Below are 17,717 nucleotides of genomic sequence, written 5' to 3'. Positions count from 1 at the left end.
ATGAGTGAACTACAGCTATATGCATCAACGTTAATAAATCTCAAAATATAATACGGGAAGAAAAAAGTAAGTTGCAGAGTAATACATACAGTATAATTCCATTTATATGAACTTCAAAGATTGGCAAAACTAAACCATATTGTTTAGGGATACATAAACTGGTAGTAAAACTAATGAATAGGGACTTCCCTGGTGGCACAGTGGTTAAGAATCCGCCTGCCAATGCAGGGGACACGGGTTCGAGCCCTGGTCTGGGAAGATCCCACATGCCGCGGAGCAGCTAAGCCCGTGCGCCACAACTACTGAGCCTGTGCTCTAGAGCCCACGAGCCACAACTACTGAGCCTGCGCTCTAGAGCCCGTGCTCCGCAACAAGAGAAGCCACCACAGTGAGAAGCCTGCGCGCCACAAGGAAGAGTAGCCCCTACTCGCCACAACTAGAGAAAGCCCACGCCCAGTAACGAAGACCCAACGCAGCCAAAAATTAATTAATTAATTAATTTAAAAACTAATGAATAAAAAAGAATGATTAAATGAGAATTCAGCGTAGTGGCTACCCCAGGAGAAGAGGGAAGATGTAAATGTTAACATAGTGGACCAAGGCATCTGGAATTCGTTAACATTCTAGTTCTTGGCCTGGATTATTGTTCCTTAAACTGATCATGTGTTTTTATGCACTGTTAACTATGTAAGGTGTATTTCTCAGCTTTTGTAAAAGGATCAAAACATTTTATGGTATTCTGTATTTTTGTTTCTGTTCCATTAGTAGTTTAGATGCGTGTTCTAGTAAGCTTTCTTGGAGAAAATATAAAGTTATAAATTTATTCACTGCATAGTCTCAAAAATTTCTTCAGTTTTAGGAAGGAAAGAGCAGTTGAGAGGTTTTTCAGATTGAATGACTTTTGTTCTGTCTGTGGTTTAGTATAAAGTAAAGGATTTGGAGTAAGATCTGTGATCAAGATCTAGCTCTATGACTTAGCCAGTTGTGTAGCTTTGGAAAACTCCCCACACTGAGCCTTAGTCTCTCCATCTGTAAAATGGGTATCATATTAATTCCTACCTTACAAGACTGTTATGGGATAATATATGTAAAAGGAGTTCATAAACGTTAAGGTGAAGGGCAGATGTTAGTTAAAAACTTATGTGTGTATGAGATCAGAATTCCAGTCATGCTTCTTTGTTGCTGAGCACCCTAGCTGACACCTAACCAAAACGTAAGTTTTACTTGCTGGATCTGATTTGAAAATCAGAAGTGTCTCTCTTTTGAACCATAAGGATTCCCTAAATGGGGTGGATAGCAATGGACTTTCCTAATTTGTTGTTCTGTTAGTCATCACTCTTGTAGAAATATCTTAGCGTGTGAACTTTTCCTCGGTCGGCTGGCTTTTTCTCAATCAACTGTTACTGCAGGTAGTTAGTGGCCCCTATACTCCTTCTGAGCTGGTCAGCAGAGTGGAAAACTGAAGGGGAGAAGTGCTTTCAGCATCCAGTTCTCTGCAGCCTTCCAGCACGTGACAACCCAGGACAGCTAAATGAGGTGCTCATTATGTTAGTTATGTTTTCGTTATGGTTTTAGAGAAAACAGTTTAAGAAGTATCACGAGCATTTTCACTTCTTGCCTTACAGTGTTCCTGAGGCGAGTCTAGGTGAGACTCAAAATGGGACCAAACCTCTGATAGTGAAAAATAGCATCGTAACATCCAAACCTTCATACCCTAATATAGAATCAGGAACCAAATGGGAAATACATCCTCTCAAGCTGGCCTTATAGTCAGTGTGGCAGTAAGCTACAGTATATATGAAACCATATATGGAACCACTTATAAAAGAATTTGCAGACAGAAACTTCCCACTTAGAACTTTGATTCCTCTAAAACCTTATAAAATGAAATCATTGAATATCACTAGACTCTGGGGAATGACATAAGATATAAACAATCTTTATAAATAGTTGGGGTTTTATTTTAAATTATGAAGCTAGCTTACCTTTTTCTCTGCATTACTTGCCATGTGGATTTTTAAAAGAGGACCTGAAACGAAAAAAATACCTATCTCAGTAAATCTTGGTCTTAGAAATCCATTAACATTGAGGATGTAGAAACCAAGCAATGGCATCATACCAAGCATGAAAAGATTCAGGCATCATCAATTTTCAAGCCATCTGTACACTGATGAGTGAATCATACCTTCCAGAAGAATGGAAATCATATAAGTTCCTACTCTTTGTAGCACTGGCTGTAAAACCTTGAACGCTCAGTAGTACAGGCAAAAACTCTCAGAAAGTTTTCCAACCACTTTGGAGGGAAATTTTTTAAAAGTTTATATCTTAAAAAAAAATAAAACTAATAAATATAGGGAAAAAGCTTTAATTTAAAAATAAAAATGGTTACTTTTATTATTGCCTCTTTTTTCTGAGTCAAACTCATTTAACATATTGGTACAGTAACATTCAAATCCCAAATGTATGAAGACTTTTAAAAATATCTTGAATAGAAGCAATATGATGTCTTTTTGTGTGATTTTAGCTATCCTACCAATTCTACAAAAGTGCTAGGTTTTTTAAAAAGTTACATAGGATTTATATTCCACCTGCTTCCAAAACAGATTTGCAGTTAGACTAGTTTGATTTCTGAAGATGAGAAGACTATCAGATTAAATAAAAGAAATGTGCCTTGTTGATGGGTTTGTATATTCCTGAGTCAAACACATGGTAACTGCAGCATTTACAATAATAACAATAATGCTCAGATTGCAGCATCTCTAATAGTTTCATTATTTCTTTCCTGTAGCTGTAACCTTTCAGTGTTTGCCATAGAGCAGGCTGTGCTACAGATACGATTTAATCAGTTGCCAGGCAATGTAGCGTTATTAATGTGATCTCAAGAGATGCTCAAGTGAAGACAGGGCCTGAGTATTTTATCCCACAGGCTGCTGTGACTTTTGGGGCTCAGTGAAGACTGGGCTGCCCTAGCTAGTGACCTCGTAATTTCCAGAAGCAGGTGGAGGTGGCAATTATAGCTTCGGCCACTATCTTGAACTTTCTGTAGTAGGTGATGAATTGCAAATGGCTAGACCCTGTGCACAACAATAAACTCAAATAAATCTTCAATGTGTAATAATGACAAGACCGAAAGACTGGCAGCTATAACAAGGCTTCTGTTGTCACCCACTTTACTATAGCCTTGATATTCATCATTATCAGCTGGAGCTAGTTCAGGAGCTGGACAAGAAGGTCCGAAGAAGGATGAGTTGTTTGCGCTGAAGCGTCCAGTTGGTCCCATCTGGATGAGAGTAAATGGGATTTTTTTTGCCTGTTCACTAGGCCAGAGCTGTCCATCATTCTAGGCAGGTATCTGATCACTTCATGCTGTGGGACAATATGGCTTTACACTGCTTGGTTCTCTCTTGGTAGCGCAATGTAACATTTTTACTCTGTTTGAAAGCTTTTGGTTACTTTTCAGTTACGTTAAAAATGCCATTCTGTTTCACAAAACTGAGCTAATATTCTCCATTGCGAGCAAATGGCTTCTCAAATGAGAACACAATTTTAATTCAGTCTGAATCACAATTGAAATCTGTGTCCTGAATCCGATGAGGTTATGTTGAATCATGTATTTATATTTCCTTCAGTATTTTATAACTTGATACTTTTAATTTAAAAACAGTAATATAGAAAATACCAAAAATTTGTTGGAACTTTAAAGTTATTTTTTAAAGTGTCACTTAATATTCCCTAAACACTTTACTATTGTCGATATATGTAGTATGCATATTCTTAATAATGTGCCCGGGGCATTTCTGTCAGAATTGACAACTGAATACTGTTTGATTTCAAATGAAGCCATAGTCACTTTGATCCTTCAACATTTTAGCTCTGTGATAAGATTAATCAATATAATATTATCCTCGGATTGATTGTTCTACCCCTTAGAGGCATATCCGTGTTTTTTAAAATATAGTCTGTTCAGCATTCATTTATGGAGACCATATAATTACGTGTTTCGTATGTTGTCTTTCTTGTGACTATGATGTTCTTAGAGTGAAAATTTGCAAATTTAGGTGATTGATTTCCTTTTTATTAAGCACAGCCATCTTTAATAAACACTATGAGCATCCTCTTAGTGTGTTTTTACCTTTTTTTTTCTGTTTATTTTCCACCTTTTCAGGGAAAAGATCATATAACTAATTCTTAACATTTTAGATTTGGTGCTGGCCTTTAAGAAAAATGAACTCCTTAGTAATAAACAGTGGAATCCTTTGAGCGCCTTTGCTTTTGATTTATGAAATTCCTGTTCCTGTCACTTAAATGTATATTTTTAGATAAACCAATAATTACATAATTCACATTCACTTTAACTCCTGGAGATGATGCAAAGGTAAGGCTTCTGAGGTTTCCATTTCTCCACAATGCAGGTTCACTCCCTGGGTTCAGGCCAACTGACATGCCATCGTTCATTTTGTCTTGCCTTCCTAATACATCTGTAAGCCTTGAGGCGCCAGACTCATGCAGATTTCTTTGCATCTGAATGTCTTGATGGAATAACACCTTCCAATTTCAAAACCAAAGCATATTGTATTTCATCTCTGTAGACCTCGCTTCACCCAGTCGTGGCCACATGAAAATATATGTCAAGAACACTGTTTTCTCATATTGGAATTTAGGCAATTTGTTTTCGGGCTGCGAGCAGCTTCAACCTATTTTTGGAACCCCTTTGTGGCCTGACCATTCGTTCTAACATAATTTATGGTGGCACTGTAACATATGGACTTTTCATCACCGTCCAGCTGAAATTCTCTGTTGAACGTAGAGTCTTCTCCCTGTGCCCTCTGGTGACTCCTTTCCCTACCTTGACTGCCTCTGGAACGGGTCCACCATTAAGGAATTTGTACTGAGCCGCATATGCCTTCCACTAGATAAGTTACTAAATTAAAAGTTAAGAATGCACTCTGAATAGCTTAAGTATGGATATGGATATGTCATTTGAACCTGCTTAAGAATCTAACAGATAGCAGTATATTTAAGTGTCTCCCATCTATGTAAAGGGGGTACTTGAGTTCAGGTTGTTTCAGTCACTAGAAAAAGTATATGAAGTTTCATTCATATAAATCAGGGTGGGCTGTGGGTGTGGCAGTCAGTATTTTCTCTAGGTATTTCCCATCTAGATGTAATGCTCATAGTTATGTTCGAATGAGATATTATTTAAGAATTGATCTTAATTTCTTAAGAAAGCTCTTGGCATTTAATGCTGAGAAATATTACCAATGTCATCTAAGACTGTGGTAACTGAAGACTAAATAATTTAAGTGAAAGTGGATGATAGTCAATGACTGTAGTTATTTTGTGATCTTCCGGCATGCTATTTTATTTACTAGCCATTTGACCGTATACAGGAATCGTAACTTCTCTAACTAAATGCTAGTTCTCCCCTTGTAAACTGGGTTACTAATTGGACTTCTCTCCTAGCATTTTATTGTGTTAATGGATATGAACTGTTTCACGTGATTTCTGGAGTAACATTTTCAATAATTGTCAGACATGATTGTTCAGAACACAACGTAGAATTACATTTCCGTGCTCCCGTTTCTCAGTGTACGGCTCAGATGGCTAAAACTCCTTGGCAGAGGGAACTCTGGGGACGCTGCTCTCAAGGTTAAAACAGAAAGGAAGAGCAGTCTTGATTCTTTGACTGCGTAATCCGGGAGCCCTGTACTCACTTGTCTGTACATCAGAATCCCCTGGAGGGCTGGTTAAACCAGAGGGTGCTGGGCCCCAACCCCCAGGGTTTCTCATTCAGTGGGTCTGGGTTAGGGTCTGAGAATATGCATTTCTAGCAAGTTCCTAGGTGATGCTAATGCTTCCAGGAACACTGATCGAGAGAGACCCTTTCTTTCACTGACGGAAAATTGACTAATTTATGAGACCCTGTATTTGCTTTTTGGTAACACTGGCACCAAGTAGGACACCCGTGCAGCCTACAGAGAGCAGACTTTGTTTCCTGACCAAACATCTTTTTCTGTACTTTGTACTTCTGACTGGTCCAGGCTTCTCTCTCTCTGTTCTGTTAATGATTAATGAAAAATTCTTGTTTTATTTTCTTAAGAAGTTGGGGATTCTAGAATGATTTAAATTGAAATACAATATTATTTCAAATTATGAATCTTTTTAGAGATTTATAATATAACATAGAAGCATGTGAAAAATTATCTGTCCATGTAAGCAGAAATTCTCCATAGCATCTCTGATTGTATGCTATGTAATTGCACTTACTAATCATGTAATTGCATATTTTAATTAACACGTCTTACTTGCCTTCCTACATGTATTTAAATAATTATATTAATATAATATATAATTATAAAAATACAGTTCAGTATCATTTTATTGCTCATAGTGGAAATATTTGTTCATTGAGATTATATAAAGCAGACAGTCATTTCTGACTGGCCAATAGAAGTAAAAAATGGTTTTAAAATCACATTTTTAAAATTAGTTTATTTCCAGTGCAAAGTAAGCTCTCCTTTATTTTTGAAAATAAATTTTATTTTGTGGGTTTCTGTTTCTGAAGCAAGTATTAAACACATTTTATTTATCAATAGATTTTTGTTAGGTCATTTTTTTTTTTTTTTTTTTTTTTTTTGCGGTACGCAGACCTCTCACTGCTGTGGCCTCTCCCGTTGTGGAGCACAGGCTCTGGACGCGCAGGCTCAGCGGCCATGGCTCACGGGCCCAGCCGCTCCGCGGCATGTGGGATCTTCCTGGACTGGGGCACGAACCCGCCTCCCCTGCATCGGCAGGCGGACTCCCAACCACTGTGCCACCAGGGAAGCCCTGTTAGGTCATTTTTTAAACCAAGCAAGTTTGACTTTCAGTTGTAGATGAATATCCTTCACTAAAAAGAATTAAAATTAATGATGGTAGCATAATCAGTTTGAATTTAACACTATCTTAGATGGTTTTATTTTTTTCCTGTGATTATAGTTGATCTCCCTTCATGGGAATCACAACTTTGAGGGCAGTGACTATCTACTTTGATCACCACTGTGTCCCTACGATCAAGCCACTACCCAGCGCTGAGCAGGTATCCATAAATATTTGGTGTATAAATGAAATAGTAGTAATTATTATTATTATTATTGCCTTTTATTGAGCATCAAGTATATGGGAAGTCTTTTGCTAGGTAATTACATATGCCTTCAATCATAATCACAGCCTATAAAAATAGATATTAATCATTGAGGAACCCTAGGCTTGGAGAGATTAAAAACCTACCCCGTGTCACAGCTAACAAATGGTGGGTCCTTGTCTTTCTGCTACAGAACCTAGGTTTTTGCCACTAAACTATGCTGCCTCAAAGTCTCATATTCTGGAGGGTAAAATAGGAACATGCCGAGTATTCAGGGAGAGAAGAAAGGGGCACTTTTGAGATGGGCATTTAGGAGCTAGGAAACTGACTGGGAATAGACAGTTATTCCTTGCAGAGCTTTCCCATTAAAGAACTAATCAGAAGGAAATGAGGTTTGATTTTGTTTGCACATAATTTAAAGCAATTGGCATTCAACTACAGCATGATTGTTTTGCACCCAACTAACCTGTGAACCTAAAGGCAGTGAAAGTTTTCAGTCATTAAACTTTTCCTTTTTTCTAACTCCTCTAAATTTGCATAGGACTAGTTAGTTTTTAGATTCTCTTGCTGATGAAGAAATTCTCCCGTGTTTTGTATATATTCCTTACCTCGGTGACTTATCTAAATGGACTCTTTCCTTGTTTATTCTCATACATAGCTGAGAGTGGATTTATCGTACCAAGGGATATAAGTGACCAGTAAATGCTTGTTGAATGATGAATGAATAAACAAATTAGTGAATGAATGACAAGAGGCCATAAGCATTTCATTCTTTCTCTTCGAACTGTCTTGTATGAGCTGTTATTCGGATGGAATGGAGCCACTCATTTGTATCATAAGGTCAAAGATGGAAAAGGAAGATATCAAATCAAGTAAATTTTTCTCAGGGGATCCTGATCTTTCTATACACGGTAGCAGGAATATCTTAACTGCTTCTGGAGCATTTTCATCCCAGAGCAGCATTTACCATCTTCATTTCCCAAATGTTAGATATGACTGACAGTCCTGAAATACATATTCTAATATTTGAAGAAAGATATCTAGGGGAAGAAAGTCTCTACCCTGAAGGGAAACATAAATTTATAATTAAATTGAAAAAAACCTTAGCATATCTATCTGAGTTATCAGTTGTTATTTGGTCATTAATTGAGATTAATTAATATCTCACATGTTGCCTAGCCCATAATAGGTGCTCAGTAAATGGTTCTGTCATTGAACATCTAAGACCGTGGCCTTGGATCAGAGCTATTTGAAGAGACCTGGAGAGATTAAACCAAAATTTAAATATTTTGAAAGAAGGTCATTTAGATACTATTAGACAAAGCTTGGGTAGAAGGAGAAAAAGAACAGGCAGTTGTATACAAAGATAAATGCTTATTTGTGCCTGGCAGTTACATCTCCTCAGGTGTTAACTCTTAGAGTGATTTTGTTGTTGTTATTTTTTAAAAAGAATGGAGCACCATCTCCAGACTGCGATCTCTCCTAATCTAGGCCAAAAAAAAGTTTCATAAAAAAATTGAATTAAATGAATAAGTTCTTGAATCCATTTTATAAAGCCTGTAAATGTTCAAAGTATTCTTCTTACGACTGTTATTTCTTATTTTGCATAGATACAGAGAAGCAGGTGTCTCTTAGTGTTTCTGCAGCACGTGTAATCCTTCACTGTCCTTTGTCATGTAAAACCTCACTGGTAAGAGAATCTTTATTTCACAAGTAAGGCCATAAGAGTTGGCATGTATTCAGACCCACCATTCATTTCACCCATTTGTCTAGCTCTTTAACCAGAGAAAGTTACTGAAATGGCATCGTTGGCTTCGTAAGATACCAAATGTCTGTTAACGTTTATCCATGAACTCGGAAAATATATATTACAATCTAGTGTAAAGTAGTTTTATATTTTTCTGATGCATCACAGTTTATAAAACTTTCTATGTACTTTACATAGTTTAGGCATACATCAGGGCCCCTCAGAATTCTAGTTTGGCCTCGTGATTCTCTGGCTTCTTCTTATAACTAATTGTGCTTGGTGCTATAGGCTACACAGAGAAAAATGGTAAACAGCCTGCTTCCAAGAAGCCTAAAATCAAGAGTGAGGTCTTAGACAACTAGCTATTAAATCAAGTTACTCTTTGGTAAGTGTTTAGCTATTCAGAGAAGGACAGATCATTTCTGATTGGGAAGATCTGGTTTTCTTAGGAAAATCCTTTTCCTTTGTTTTGCCTTTCTGCAGGAAGATCTGGTTTTCTTAGGAAAATCCTTTTCCTTTGTTTTGCCTTTCTGCAGGAAGCACATAGTAGAGGCGCATGTTTATCCTGCTGGACTCTGGGTGTTGCCCCAGGGCCCTGTATGACCAGAACTGCAGAGGCTGGGACCTCTCCCTAAACTCTCACCAGCCAGTCCTCTTCCCAAGGTCTCAAGAGTGCTCCTGGCACTGTCGCCATTGGTGGCACTCCTGCTGTGACTAAACAACGCCTCGGTGTTGCTCTCCAGTCACATTTCTGAATTGGAGGGTCCCCCAGAATCCCTGACTGCTGGGCCATCTCAGCCAGATTTAAGGTTTTTAGTCCCCTGTGAGCAAATGGAGACATGAGTTGACGACTTTCAGGAAGTTGGGCTTGGAAGGGGAAGAAAGAGAAGGAAAGTTGCACTGTCCAGAGTTAGGCTTGTTTTTCATAAAGGAGTGCCGGGGGTATGTTGAAATGCCAGTTGGGAAGGCTCCAGTGAGGAAGAAAGGTTGAGAAAACCCAACAGAGAGGGGCTGTTGAACTGAGTGAGGCTCCTAATTCTGTGAAAGTTGACAGAAGCCCGAGCCCAGATGAGCAATTGGCCTTACGGAGGAGGAAAGACATTTCTTCCATTTGACTGGGAGGAACAGAGGGGCGGGTGGGTACAGGAAAGTTTACAATTTCAGGGCAGGAAGTGAGAAAGTGTTCAGATTTCTATTTTATTGTAAAAGAGAAGCCAAGTTTGTTTGCTAAGACGGAGTAGAGGGCAGGGAAGTGGTTGAAGAGACTTGCCAACGTTTGAAATGCCTTCTGTGAAGAATTAAAGGGAGAGCTAATTCGAGACCGTTGGGATTGCCCACCTGAGCATACATTTCTAGTTCCCCTTATCCCAGTTGTTGTGGTTTTCTCCAAGAGCAGTTACCAGCCTGGATGTGGTTGGTCGGCAGATAATGTACAGGTGTGTGGAGAAGTCTTGATTTGCTCACCGTTAGAGCTTAGCTAGGTGGGTGTGTGGAAAGGAGAGGTGAGAAAGGGAACTGAACTTTTTTGCAGAAGAATTTTGACCTCTGATTTAGACAGGAAAGAAAGTGGAACGAGGGAAACCTAATAATTTGGAAAAAGTAGAAGGGTCAGTACACCAATTGTGTTATCTGGTGAAAGAATAAGAATAACTGAGTGGAAAGGAATAGAATTTTGGTCAGAGTGAAAAGTATGTAACTTAAACACAATTGCATTTTCATTATATGAAGCATACGCAGAGGCCATGAAAGCCTAGACATTAGGGTGTTCTTAGCCCCTCTGTTGCTTGTAGGCAAGAGTCTCATATCTCAGTTCAAATGTCTAATATAAGAATACCTGGAGTTTATTTTTCAGAACTTCGTAAAGATGGTTACTCAAGTGTTAACTATACATACACAATACCAATATGATATATTAACATCCTAAGTATTAACTTCAGCCTGTTTGCATTACAGAACCAATGCAGTCTTAGCCACAGGAAGCTAAGAGAATCATCCTCGATCTGGTTTCTTGCCTTTAGTGATAATTGTGGCCCTCCTTGACTTCTCTGGCCTGTTCTTATCCCATGAAACTGTGCACGGAACTGGTCATTTCCTCGTATCAGTTCATTTAATAAATACCCTTTTGTAGAATGTTTCCATTTCTGTTTACCATGGCTCAGTTTCAGGCTTTGCTATAAGCAGCACACAATGGAAAACATGTGATGTTACACTATTCCTATAAGTCAGAGTAAAGTATCTTTTCCATCACAAATGAGGAAACTGAGCCATGGAGGGGATTAAAAACACTCACACAATCACACTTTGCAGGGATGTTGCCTCTGATGACTCAGAGTGGACACACTCAGCCATCACTCTGTCCTGAATTTTGATCAGTTGTATTCTCTGACCAGCTATTTCTTAGTCTTTAAGATGTGTCTTTCTCCTTCACAAAACTACACGGATAGGACATAAGGTTACGGAAACTGAGGTAAATAAAGCAAGCAGAACGGTGTGTGGCCCATGGCAGGCACTCGGCCATATTAGTTCCCTTTCCTGTCCCCAGATGCCACCTGCACCAGCGTTGTTTTTATAAAGCTCAGGAATGGCATTACGCTTTTAGTGAGGTGTGCAGGGGGCTGCTTCTCTCAAACGTCACTACACTCTTCTGCCCTGTGCTGCCAGTGAGAAAGTAGAGGAAAAACTTGAGGATTAAAGAAAAGTGGAAAAGCCTGCAGAAGAAAAGAACATGTTGGCAAGTCTAGGGGCAGATACTAAACCATAGGCACCATCAGAAGTTTCCACTTCAGGAAGTTAGTATTGATCCTTAGGGCTTTTTGGTTGCAAGAAACCGAAACCCAATTCAGCCTGCCTTATGCAATTGAAAAAAAAGCAATTTATCGGCTCAGAGAACTACAGTGTTGGATGCACAAGCTTCCCATGGCATTGGGACCAAATCTTGCTCCTTCCATCTCTGGCTCTGCTTCATACACTGCCCCCTTCCAACCCCCCACCCCGGGTTGACTCCATTCTCAGGCAGGCCCTCATGGAGGCAAAATGGCTGCAGGCACTGGAAGCTTGTAGCTTACGTCTGTTATCCCACCCTTTCTCCTCGAAAAGAGGAATCTTCTCTTTCCAATAGTTCCAAAAGTATCCTAGAATTGATTCTTAATGACTTTGACTAGGTCGTGTTCACAGCTTTGAACCAAATACAGTGGACGTGCGATGGAAGTTGTGAATGTCCAGGCGTGGGCTTGGACAATGGACACTGCTCCACTACACCTCATACTCTAAGGATGGGAGAAGGGTATTCTCATGTGAAAAAAAAAAAACAAACAAACAGAGTACTATTAGAAGAAGGAATAAATGGTTTTACCCAACCAGTAGGCTTAAAACCAGCAAGTATTCCTTAAGAAACAAAGCTTCTATGTATAATCAAAACCCTCTTGACCTCATAATATGTAGCTCACCTTAGAATTTTTTACCGAAAAGAAAGTTTTTACATCATTTTTGAGCATGAATGATGTCGTTGGACCATAGAACATATTAAATAAGAAAATCAGAAGGTTTGGTCTTCATAAGGGAAAAGGCTTCTCTCTGCCCAGATGGAAATACCTAAAATATTACTTACGAAAGAGGTTTTAACATGTTATTCAAATGAAACTTGGATCTTCTTAGCTTCCACTGCATCATTTTACCTGAAAGGTTTGTGTAGTGAACTTGCAGATCGGATTATTATGTGATGTAATGAGTTATTCAACCCATTGTCCTGCACATTGTAGTGATGAGTAAACATCGGCGTGGATTAAAAAGAGAATTGCAGTTTCTCCATATGTGTGCATCAACTATTACCAGTTTTTCAGGTACTTACGAGGTTGAACAAAATATGGAAGCTTAAATTTTCTGCTTTTGTTTGCTTGTTTTCTGAATATAGGCTACCTTGTAGAAACTTGCCGAAACAGTGGAATGATCCCTTTTCTCAGATTAAGGACTTTTGGTTCTATCAGGCTTTGAGAGGCTCAACTTGTCAGACCCTTAGTGACTCACAAGACTACTTTTTAACTGCTATGACAGGACATCTGTACACTGTAAATTTGAAACTGCAGGGGTAGAAGACAAGAGCCTTGATGATTTGTCTTAGGAAGTACAAAAACCCAATCATTTCTTATTGCTGGATTGTCTTGAGTTCGGTGGAATCAGAGTTTTATGAAGCATGTAAGGTTTATTGGGGAAATAAAGTCACAATTTAGAAGAAATTGACAGGATTTTCCTAAGTCATGTTTTTCTTCTCTGTCTTAAAATATCAAACCTTAGAATGATAGAAAGTTATGTCAGTATAGTAGTGTTGCAAAAGTTGCTAGTGGATCTAAATCAGATTTGCTTATGAAGGAAAGAACTTATTGCAAAGGCTACAGATGAATATATTTGTCCCAGATTTCTATAAGTTCTGGCTGTGTAGCCAAACCCTGTGCAGTGTTTAGATCAGTTGGAATCATAACTGTCGTGCCCCAAGGACACAAGACAATTTTGTCTCTTAGATACTGGTATTTTCATTGAGTCTCCAAAAAACCAAATTACAATAAATCTTTGTGGGAGGCCCCTATTTCAACCTCATTGTTAGAATCACCAACAAGAGTAGATTTAGGGGTAATTACCTCTGAGGTAGACCTGAAGAGAGAGATTGTGGAAGCACAGATAGAAGATGACACTTGGAGGCTTTTTTTTTTTTTTTTTTAATTTTCACCTTCAGCTCCATAGTCCTTGAGGACACCTGCTTCAAATTTTGTAGACAGTGGGTCCCTCACTGCTAGAAATCAGAATGCTTTTTCATATTATTCATTTCATTAAAGGCTTATCTTGAATGTTAAGTCAACTAAAATGTCAATACTTTTAACCACCAGAATGTTTCAAAGTATTCTCATGAACTAGAATCAGAATTGTATGGAATTGTATGGAAAAATGTAACATAGCATATAGCTCTATTGGGCAAGCACTGAGAGCTTTGGTGTAATAACGTTGACAAAATGGGTTTACTGTTTAGAGAGGAGTAATCACTGCTATATGACCAAAAAAAATTTTTTTTATTAATTAAAAAAAATATGAACAGGCTATTATTTATCATTGCTATCAATATAAAACTTCATGTTATTCCACCCCTAATTATATAGTGTTTTGTAATGCTTTAGGATAAATTGTTATCAGAAGGTTCTAAGACACTTAAAGGGAAGCAGGCAGCCTGAAGCCATATACCCAATGACACCCAATAGCTTAGCTACAGAAGTGGCCCTTAGCTTCAGGTCTTTCTGCTTGCTTTCTGTTTATCTGTTTTTCCTTCTGCTTTTCTCTCCCTTCCCCTCTTCCTTCCACCCTCCTTCCTTACTTCCTTAAATTTCCATTTAAAAAGCACCCGAACCCCTTTCTGGTTGTACTCTCCTTTTCAGTCATAAAATTGAAGTATACTATTTAATTTTAAATAGCTTAACCTCCCCCCAAATTTTAATGTCAAAAAACAAACCCAAAGAAATGTAATTCTAATTTAAATATTGAAAGTTTTTAGGTGGAACCTGATATGCTAATTTTTCTCCTAAGCAATTTCTATGTTCAACATTTTAACTCACAACTAGGTGCTCGTAATAAAAGTGGTGACTATTTCAAAAATACAGTAAACATAGATGTGCATTCATTAAGTTTTTATATAAATACATATATAAATAAATTGTAGAAACAATCAAGAAATCAAGCCTTTCAGGGTTATCTATTGCCATTGTTTCTTATGCATTGAAGCTCTCACCATAGCCATTACTATAAAACGTTCCCTAAGTACATAAAGGCTCTGATCGTTAAGATTTTTATTGCCAGCCACACATACAGAGCTGCAAATTGCCTTGTTTCAGATTTATTATGTATTACTCCAGAAATTCTATAAAGATCAAAAGAACTGATTACAATGTTGACCTTTGCATTAACTCATCTGAATTTAAATTCAAGTGTTTGATTTGGGAAAATAAGTCCATTTATCATAGGTCTGCTACTGAGGGGATTGTGCAGCCCTGATTGGGAGCGCTGAGACCAAATTTATTTATTGAGCGTGGGCTTGAAAATTGTTTGTAGGACAAGAGGAACAAAAGTTTGACCTGCCATTGTTACAGTACCAGCGGAACAATGTGGACATTGCCCTTTTCAAATTTCAAATAGTCAGTCTGTTTCAATCTTGTTGATAGAATCTGCATGTATTAAATTGAGCAAATATATACTGTTTTAAAAATATAAACCATTCTCTGATTTAAAATTAATGATCGTTCTTTTACTGAGAGAAATAACCATTTCTTCAACATAGAGGTTACATTTTGGAGGAATATTGAGATGCTTCTCATTCTGAAATTGGCCTTTATATTATACTTGAACTCTCACTTGTCAATTTTTTGTTTTCTGAATTACTAAGAAAAAAACTGTTTGTAGTAATATCTTCCTATGTAGAATTATGGATTTAATTAACTTTCACCTATTGAACTATTCAATTTTCACCACAAAAAAATTCTAAATTTTAACCCATTCACTCACTATGCCCACATTCACTGCCCAAACTGTCTATGTTGCCCACATTGATAAACCTTCTGATCTGCCTTTAGATGGGCAGAGAGCTCTAGAAAGTGATTTGATAAGGGAAGGGGTGATGGCATTCAGCACAAGGCATGGGCTTGAATCTGTCCCTATACCCATGCTTTTTGATAGCATAGCTTCATAACAATGTGAAAAATTAGGGTCCAGCACTGTTAAGTATAGTGATGATGGACATGACTTGGCCCATAGTGACCTGAAGAGCCAATTGGTAAAAATGCATACGATGTGGGTTAGGATTTATGCCCAGCTTAATGCTTAAGGTTCAGCTCTTCTGCTCTTCGTGGTGATTAACCCTCCAACCCAAGTCACTGTCAGAACGGAGAGGCCAGGGTATTATTACCCATTTGCTAGGTTTCAGTGGGCAGACTGGAAACAATTACAGTAGACCCTTGATATCTGCAGGAGATTTGTCCTGAGACATTTGTGTACTGCAGATGGAAAAATGTAACATAGCATATTATGTTCCCTATAAAATCCATTCCAGTAAAGTAAAACTAAAAATATTAAGTATCTCTTAGGCCATTAATGATTCTGTAAACACAAAACCAAAGTATAAAACTATTAAAGTAAAATTTGCCACCAAAATAAATTTCATGCCACATAAAAATATTATTTAATAACATTAACCCCAAATTTATAGAATCTGCAAGTCGTAAAGGGTATTGGTGTAATGACATTTAGAGATAACACTGAGACACGAATTCTCAGCTTTCTTGCTGTGAACTTGCTCCATGCATGTGATTCACATTGGAACTGCAGCAGAATCATGAATGACTATCACATGCCTTTTGGGACTCTAGAATAAATTATCTTGCAAAACTTCTTTAGTTCAATTTTTTTTAAAGGATGTAGACTTTTCAGTTATTGATAACTACATGAATCCATCTAAGGCAGAATCAACCTGTTTTATGATGAAAAGGTAGGGCTAAGATAATGCTTTTGTACTTATTTCATCTTTATACAGTCTGAAATTCGAGGGTCCTGGTAAGGGAGAGGTAAAGTCTTTGTGAGTATAATCCAGTGTTTGTCTGAAAGAAAGAAATCTGTAAAGTATTTAGGTATTATAATCTGGTTATTGGGGTTTTTTTAAGTTTTCAAATTTTTTTAAATTTTTGAAATTAAAAATAAATTTCAAGGTGAAATTTTTTTTTTTTGAAGGCAAGTTTTATTTGGGAAGACTTTCTAATTAGGGTGAAATTCTTGAAGGATGAAATTCCTATGTCATTGTCGACTTGAAATTATTGAAATTATACAAATTATTAAATTAGTGGGAAAGTTGTATTTACCAAATTAAGCATTTCCTTTTTTTCTTGTTTAATTTAAGTGGACGTTTAAGTCCTAAATGATTTAATTGTACTTTGCTGAATTTGACCGTTCTGTTTGATGTAGTTTCATGTATGGTGGTGATGATTATTTTATTTCCTATATTTTAGTATTTTGAGTAATGTCAAGATATTATAGCAGTGAGAAGGTAGTGTGGAGGAGGCAATGAACAGGGTTTTTTAGAGAGAGTACTTGTGTTCAGTACAAAGCAAATAGCCTTATACATTCTTTGCCCATCTCAAACCTCTTAATTAATTTCAAGTTAGCAAATATATATTGAATGCCTACTATGTGCCAGATACTGTCTTCAGTAACCCCAGGTACAAAGATTAATTGAAACAAGCCCTACTGTCAAGGGATTTGCTATCTATCAGGGTAGGCATGTACTTAATCTAATGTGGCCAGGTAAGTGCTTTATTAATGGAATGAACAAAGGGCTGAGGAAATTCAGAGAGAAAGAAAATGCCAAAAAGGACTCCTTTTCTTTTCTTTCTAATCTCGGTGAAAATGATCTAAGAACTCAACTTAGCATGACAGAATGCTTTTGATGTAACGAATTTTAGAGAAAATACTGAATTTTTTTTTTTTAACAGATTAGAAAATTGAGGGCCCGGGACATAAAGTGATTTATCAAAGCTCATACATCAGTTTTTTTGTTTTTGTTTTTTTTAAGAGTAGTCATTGATTAAGGATTTACTTTACTCATAGAGGCTACCATTTAGGCTAATAAACCTTCCTAATGACTAGAGAGCAAATAAGTTCAAAATTGTATAATTTTGTATGCTTCCATAATTGCAATATGATTTGAAAGAAAGAAGAGAAAATCTGATATAAATAAAGGCTGATATAAATGAAGAATACACTAATTGAGCCTTATGTGTAGGTAAGGTTTGGATAGGTGGAGAGTATAAGAGGCACAGTGCAGAT

At 37.4% G+C, this 17,717-nt stretch overlaps 1 protein-coding gene across 5 annotated transcripts in view; it reads left to right on the top strand.

The window, feature by feature from the left end:
- Positions 1–17,717, top strand: part of GPATCH2 (G-patch domain containing 2) — a 174,217-nt gene that overhangs the window by 64,344 nt on the left and 92,156 nt on the right. The window lies entirely within an intron of this gene.

The sequence above is a fragment of the Leucopleurus acutus genome (assembly GCF_964270905.1).
Source record: "Leucopleurus acutus genome assembly, chromosome: 2".
Classification (NCBI taxonomy): Eukaryota; Metazoa; Chordata; class Mammalia; order Artiodactyla; family Delphinidae; genus Leucopleurus; species Leucopleurus acutus.
Note: the sequence above shows the minus strand (reverse complement) of the source record. Positions and strands in the feature narration are given on the sequence as shown.